This window comes from Haliotis cracherodii, unplaced genomic scaffold (assembly GCF_022045235.1).
Source record: "Haliotis cracherodii isolate W230 unplaced genomic scaffold, xgHalCrac1.p SCAF_12, whole genome shotgun sequence".
Classification (NCBI taxonomy): domain Eukaryota; kingdom Metazoa; phylum Mollusca; class Gastropoda; order Lepetellida; family Haliotidae; genus Haliotis; species Haliotis cracherodii.
This window is the reverse complement of record NW_027266267.1, coordinates 9,749,350-9,756,962: the sequence shown is the minus strand read 5'-3', so window position 1 is coordinate 9,756,962 and position 7,613 is coordinate 9,749,350.

The following is a 7,613-nucleotide window of genomic DNA, read 5'->3' as shown; positions in this document are numbered from 1 at the left end:
TCTTAAAATAAAACCGACAAAGAATTTGCATTGCCATAATGATATAAGTGACACAACCCCTTTCCATGTTCATATGAAATTTCTGCTACAAACAGAGCCGAATGTACGATTCCTACTATGCCTTGAGCTTGCGTTTATCAATCCCTATCAAATAATGATAATGATAATATCAGGTGTTCGCGAAAAGGTGGGCGTACCCTGCCCCACCTTTGGAACTCGTCACAAACCCACGCAAAAGCAAGTAAATTGTTCACTTGTAAAAAACAAGGGCACATATAGTACAAGTCAAAAAAGGGAATTGTATTGGACTTTTATTTTGTCACTGATGCGTACTTTTGATGTATATTTTATGAAAAAGACATTTACGAAAATATGCAGAAATAATGAACACATTATTTATTTAATTTTACTTAGCAAATGAGCTAGCTTTGTATATTTTAAACTCAATTGTGGAATATTCGATTTCCTTAATGCTCTTTCCAGCTACACTTACGTTGAGCCCGAGGATCAGTCATGGGGAAAGTATGACAAGGGAACATGGGATGGAATCATGGGACTGTTGGTAAACCAGGTATGGTATGGAAAAAACACACTAATGTCAAACAGAAACGATACCAAGTGTTTGATAGATTTTGGAAGAAAAACAAAACCATATAGAAAAATCATAAAGACGCGTGGAGGTCAACAATGAAAGTCACAGTCCTAACACGTGTCGAGGCAAGTGTGTATGATGTCAAAATATTCATCATATTGTCACGTTAATATCGGGTATGTCGGGTATGTGAGAATAAATGCACGCTAGAACAGGTTCAGCATAAGTGAGGATTTGTCACAATGCTGTTGGCTTTAAAGAAGTTAAACACGTGTTTATGGATAGATTTTTCAAATGTTTTGCGGAAAAAGTGTGATTGGTCTGTAATTACTGTGTAATATCAAATTAAATTTATAAGAAAGATAACAATTATGTATTCTAAATAATATTTTATTTAGAATACATATTTTTTTATCTTTATCGACTGTCCAGACGAGGGTAAAGTAATGCATTTGGCGTGCATTTTTCTCTGTGAATCCTTGCTATCTATCTTCCATGCTGTCATGTTGGAGATATGGATGAGATTAAAGTTGTAGCGTAAGCCTACCAAAAGTGCAAACATTTACGTTAACTATGGATATCTCAGCTCATGATGGACACGTGAAGATCCGGGGTAGAATAGGTCTTCAGCAACCCGTGCTTGCCGTGAAAAGTGACTATGCTTATCGTAAGAAGCGACTAAAAGGATCGGATCGTCAGGCTCCCTGACTTGGTTGATGCATTGCTCATGGTGTCAATCACTTGCTTGTCTGGTCCAGACTAGCAGGAATATTGCCGAGGGCAAACGTTAAACAACAAACAATCAAATAAAACAAACAACTAATGATGTTATTAACGCAGCAATGAATAAACATGCTTTGTTCAAAGCATAAGACCCTGTGGTCTTAACAAAGAATGAACAACACGTTCTACGTGTACCCAAAAGTGTAACAATAATAGTTGAATGTGCAAAATAATCCAAAATAAACTTAATCATGGTGTGACACCGGGTAAAAATATCAATGAATATAATTCGTTTTACAGTTTCAAACGTACGATAAAGAGATACAATACATGTAGTAAATTTTACAGAAACACATTCGCTTTTGCAAACGTATCCCCTAGATCTTGCCTGATGCCTAACCAGACTGTCAAATGCACGGGTATCAAATACCTGGATATTCCTATAACTTAGCTTACCAAACATTAAATTCACCTTCATGAGCAAACATAAAATGACAGACACCAGGAACACATGTATTTAGTCATCACACACTGTCCACAGCGAATAGTAAGCATGTCTGAATGACAAGACAGAACTGAACACGTGACAGTTTTATTTTAGTAAAACGGTAAAAACAAGTTTATGTAGCTTTATGAATGAATGTCAGTTATTAGGAACTAGAATACCTTGCTTAAATGACAACATAACCTAGCCTATCATTCCTAAATAAGGCATCCGAACGCGCTAGTATTATTTTTTGTGTGTTGATAAACAATGCACTCAGCAATATTCCAGCTCCACGACGGCGGTCTGTTTATAATCGAATCTGGACCCGACAATCCAGTGATTGACATCATGCGCACCGATCCATTGGGATACGATGACATGCATCAATCAAGTCAGTGAGCCTGACCACCCGATCACGTTATTCGCCTCTTACGACAACCATGGGTTGAGGAATACCATGTCTATCCCTGATCTTCACGGGTGCTAGAATTCTTGGTCACGTATTGGTAAGCTAGCTCAGGCAGTCATGCAACTTTTAAGCAGAATTAGTTATTTAATGTGGCTGAAATCCGGGAAGTAGCCTTCAACGGGTCTTACAAAGGCTATGCCTTTGAAGCAGATTCATGTCCATCTACAGGTATAAGTGCCATAACAAAACCATGTCTTTCATGTAGTCGATGTACTATGAAAAAGGTCACGCTAAATCAACTCACATAGCATCAATTTATCGTTTACGATAGCTAGTTGCTCATTTTAATCATTTCAGACAGTGGACATATCGGCAGTGCCCTATGCAGTTTCCCTTCGCAGATCAAACTACGTGACATTTCTGTATCCAATCAGATACACCTACAAAGACATCCTGTACAAAAAACAGACTCCCGCGTCGACTGGGCCGTACTGCTCTCATGTTTCAAATGGCAAGTCAATGTGTACTGGTGACAATTGTTGCAATGACCACTTCCTTCCTCGTGTGCAAGAGATGTTCTGCCCATCAACACGGGCGCAGCAAACAGGTTGACCATCAGATGCTAGAGACAATAATGTCGACTATCGGAGTTACGTGCAAGCAAGGTACCATGCTACTGTTTTGTTATATAAAATCAGTGTTTATTTTGGAGTTCAAACGATAAGACCATTTCAAATAATAATACCCATGATGATATTTGTGTGCTGGGTGTTTTTCGGTTGTCAGCAAAGTATTATTTAGAACAGAGAGGCATCTATGTGAAGGTTTATTACAATAAGTGATTGCTGGACAACCTGATTCCGATTAGCTGATAAAATGAAATACCAAAATGTTTGGCAGTGAAAACATCTGCAAACCGTTCAAACAATTGAATTACCAGCACAGATATGTACATTAACGATTACAGGGCCGTCTACACCGCCAAACACAGAGTCTAATCGGATCCTGCTCGCATTTTGGTGGCTGTGTTGTATTCCCATCACGGCAGTGTATTCTGGGAACCTGGTTGCCTTCCTAACTGTGACCAAGGACAATGTCCCATTCACGGGTCTAAATGATCTGCTCGACAGTGGCTATGATATTGGAATTGAAACCGGATCATACGTCGCTGAGATCTTCAGTGTAGGTGTTGTATTCTACATTCGATTATATGTAAGCGTTGGAGTCTTGCCTAAATCAGCACCGCGATCGAATGGTAAAAATGCCTGTTTACACAGAGTGTCAGACTACTACGTTCTCGTCAATTTCAATTGCTTGGTCCGGAAAAAATATGCCAGTTTAGAAAGAGTACCGGAGCACTCAGATGCTCAGAATCCACTGTACATTACGTTGTGTTGATATTGTTGCTACATGGCTCATAATGCATATTAATAAATGATACGGACACATTAGAAGTCATTGACATTTCATTGCAGGGGTCGAATGACTCTGTCAACAAACAAATCTGGGAAATGAACAGGGAGCACCAACCTGACAACCTCACTAATGAAGAGGACATTGTTTACCACAGGATCAGACTAGCTGAAGGGCGGTATGCTTTCATAACGGACAGTGACATTATCAACAGCTACATGGCTGATAAGAGTGACATGGCTCACACAATGGAACAAAGGTTTCCTGCCACGTCCTCTCTAATTGTGCCGAAACGTTCTCCTCTTGCTTTGCTGATGGATCCTGAGTGAGCATACATATGACAATAAAAGTGACAAAACCATTTCCGTAGCTATGTGATATTTTTGTACCATTCCGGCCAAATGAGTTTATGACTCACTTTCAAATAGTGATGATGCACTGGCATAATCAGTCTCGATTATCCGCTGAACTGGATTTCTTTTGGTGTAAAGGACGTTACACATGGGCATGTGGCTACATGTCAGGATACCAATATCGTTCTCGTGAATATATTCGTCCTTAAGGAATCGGTTCTATCTCAACAAATGTCCTTGACGTCCCATGTACCTCAACCATTTCATCAAGCCATTATGATAGGCTGATGACATTAGTGGCAGAAAGATTTATTGACAAGTGATTTTAAAATCCAACCAGTTCAAAGAACAAACACCCTTTGGGTAAATGGCATGATGCTTTTTAGAATATACTTAGTCTGACCAAGGTGTTCCGTGCCATAACATGGTAGAACCGCGCTGTGTGTCCCGCACGTCCGGGCTAGCTTAACGTTACAAACGAGTGAGCTTGACATTCTGACTCTCACCTTCATGCTGCTAGTAGGTCTAAAACGATTATGTGTCTTTGTGCTTCCAATATTTAAGTTCAAAACCTCAACGCCAAAGAATAATTTCCTCGAAGTTCATTTCCATTTTCATTGTAACAGGCTGATGTTTCTAGTGGAGCGTGGGATTATTGACAAGTGGTATGAACAGCCCAACCTTGACGAGAAAGTGTGTTCATCAAAGAAGGAAGAAGATAATGGCCTGAAACTGAGGAATTTGTTCACAGTTTTATTTGTTGCCGGATGTGGAGTGGGGCTAGCTGCTGTTGTTTTAGTGTTTGAGATATGTAAATATAAAAAGGTGTCTTACAGGAAACGGGCTCTGGAGGGAAAAGGTCTATGATCTTAAAGATCATCATTATCCTGTGAGCAAAACACATGGGGACACATATTTCAAGATTTTGTTGTTTCCATATTAGAGACATGTTAACACCATCTGACATGGAAAGGAAGCATATTCGTTAATGATCTTCACAAAGAAAATTTTCTCAAAGGTTTCATTGAAGGGATTCTTAAAAAAAGTTTCTGGTGTGTTGGTGTTGCCAGCTGTGGCCAGGTGAGGCAGTGCATAAATTCTACACCTTTCGGATAAACATTCTACAATTTCTAAAAACGTATGTATATGTATCACGAATTCCATATATTATTGTTTATTCTGACTCATTTTTCTGTAAAAAGTGCCCTTAACTGATCAAGGTGTTTTTACAGTCGTGTAAATGATCAAACAGCATATTGAAAACGTTTGCCCCAAAAACGGATCCCATGCCGCGGTGAAAAGATGATATTTCTTGTTAATTTGCCTTACCTCAGCATTACGGAGAAAACAAGGACTGGTTGGCTCAGAGCCAGTATATTTGTCTGAGAGGGATATCCATGTTAAGCTGCGGCATGGTATTTCAGTGGATAAGCGGTATTAAACTCTTTGTCACATCACCCTTGATTTGCGTATGTCATTAATTATTTAAAATCCTACCATTTTCACAACCAACCATTAAGTAAATGGAATCATGCTATTCAGCACATACTCACCCTGGCAAACGTGTCAATGTCATCACACGGTAGAACCTCACCGTGCGTCCAACATGTACAGACTACTTTCCCCACTACAAACGAGTCAACATGCTAGTACGGGTTAAATGATTCAATGTCTTTTTGTTTCCGATATGTAAGTTCAAAAACGCCAATAATCAGTCTTGAGTATCTGTCAAAAAAATTCCAGTAAGTAAATTACATGAATGGATCACTGAAAAAAGGACCACACAACAGGTAACCTGTGTTTTCTGGATGCACGCGGCACTCACAATTTACAAACATATACTTAAATCCATTGAACACGCACTTGTGAAACCAGTAATTGCCCAAAACATGTTTGAAACATGACGATGATGCTGGGAGGGACATGTGCCCGCCCGTGGGAGTTCGAGTTCGAACCTCAGACCATCTGGCAGCAACGAGCCTGGAAGTGACGACCGCAACTGTGAACACTACACAGAAACTCAACAACTGCTAATCTTCACATACTGCATGCGAACACGAACTTATCATTCGTTCACACGTTGCAAAAGTTATACATAGTGAGCCTCTACTTGATTTCCTGGTATGTTGGCATCTTATCATAAACCTCATCGTATTGTATTTGTACCCCTTGCGACTATTATGATTGTTATTCCCACGTGGGTTGATATGAATGCATGTAACAGCTATAAACCTGCTTTCAGGTGGGCTGCATGTATAAATTCACCTTCTTGTGTTTGTACATTCTGTTGATGAGAGGAGCCGATGTGACCATTTTGCGTGGTACAATTAATGTAATGAGACGATCTCATTTTGGAGTAATTTTTAAACCTGCCACAACAAGGTGCCATTGCAACACCACCCGTTTAACGGTACTTGTTCCATAGTTCCAATCAGTCGAGATATTACACTTTTTGATTTGACAAACATTCGGGTGACTTGGGGCATTTACGTCCCCCTCCATAGACCCAATATACTGTCTCCGAGGCGCTTTTAAGAGCGTGCAGTGCTCAACATTCGTTATTTTGAGTTCCACAATATGTGCACAACACCTTGCGTTTCTTTATGCATATCAATAGGAATTTCTGATCGCATTGGAATAATCAAAAAGAGGACATTTGGCCAATAAGTTTAACTTAAGCTTCAGGTATAGCGATTCAATAACCATCAACTAGTCAATTTCCACTGATTTACACACTTCAACTAGAAATATTGAGTGAGTGAGTGTGTGAGTGAGTTGGGTTTTACGCTGCTTTTAACAGTATTCCAGTTATATCAGGGCGTGTCAGCTTAATGTGGGAGGAAAGCCCGAAGTGATGCAGGTCTCAGACGTTTACCACTTCGGTGAAACCCACGAGCACAGGTATGGTGCTGACAAACCTAGAAACATAATCAGGGCGAACTGGAATTCGCGGCGCCTTAGACGACTGGGCCACCCGTGCCCCCTAGAAATATTCAAGACCAGTGAGGTCGCCTCCTTTGGTTTATACTTTGATCTGTGCAAAAACATTCAGAGTGACTAAAGTCTCATACTCATGTAACAAAAAATATGTAAGAGTGAGTGAATATGCTTTTACGCCGCTTTCTAGCAATATTCGTGCAACTTCGTGGTGAGGGACACATTCGGTGAGTGCGCTGACTTGTTTTAAAGGGGCCTATTAGTTTTGCTGCTGCCAAATATTTCATCCATATTCGTGTTAACCTAACCCTGTGTATTTCAGTATAATGTGTCGATTGTACATTTATCTTGTGTGGTTATTTTGGCAGATTTCGCAAGTTAGTTCTGTTTTCTTGTTAGCCTTTGCTTATCAAATGTTTATCAAATTACATTGATGGCTAAACTTGCATACAATCGCCAGCAGCTGAAGGGATGGTGTAAATCCTGCTCAGGTATGAGAAGTATTGTATGTTCCTACGGTGCCTCGTATGGTGGCCTGACTTTTGTTGTGAGCGATCTATAGCCCGCTGTTATATTGTGTTATTAAATACTCTTTTGTTTTTTCTCAACTAGTTTTAAAATTGAAGCTGTGATAATCTAGTTATCATACTGTTAATCGATGAGAGTATTTTAGTCAATCTTAATATATTTATTATAAAT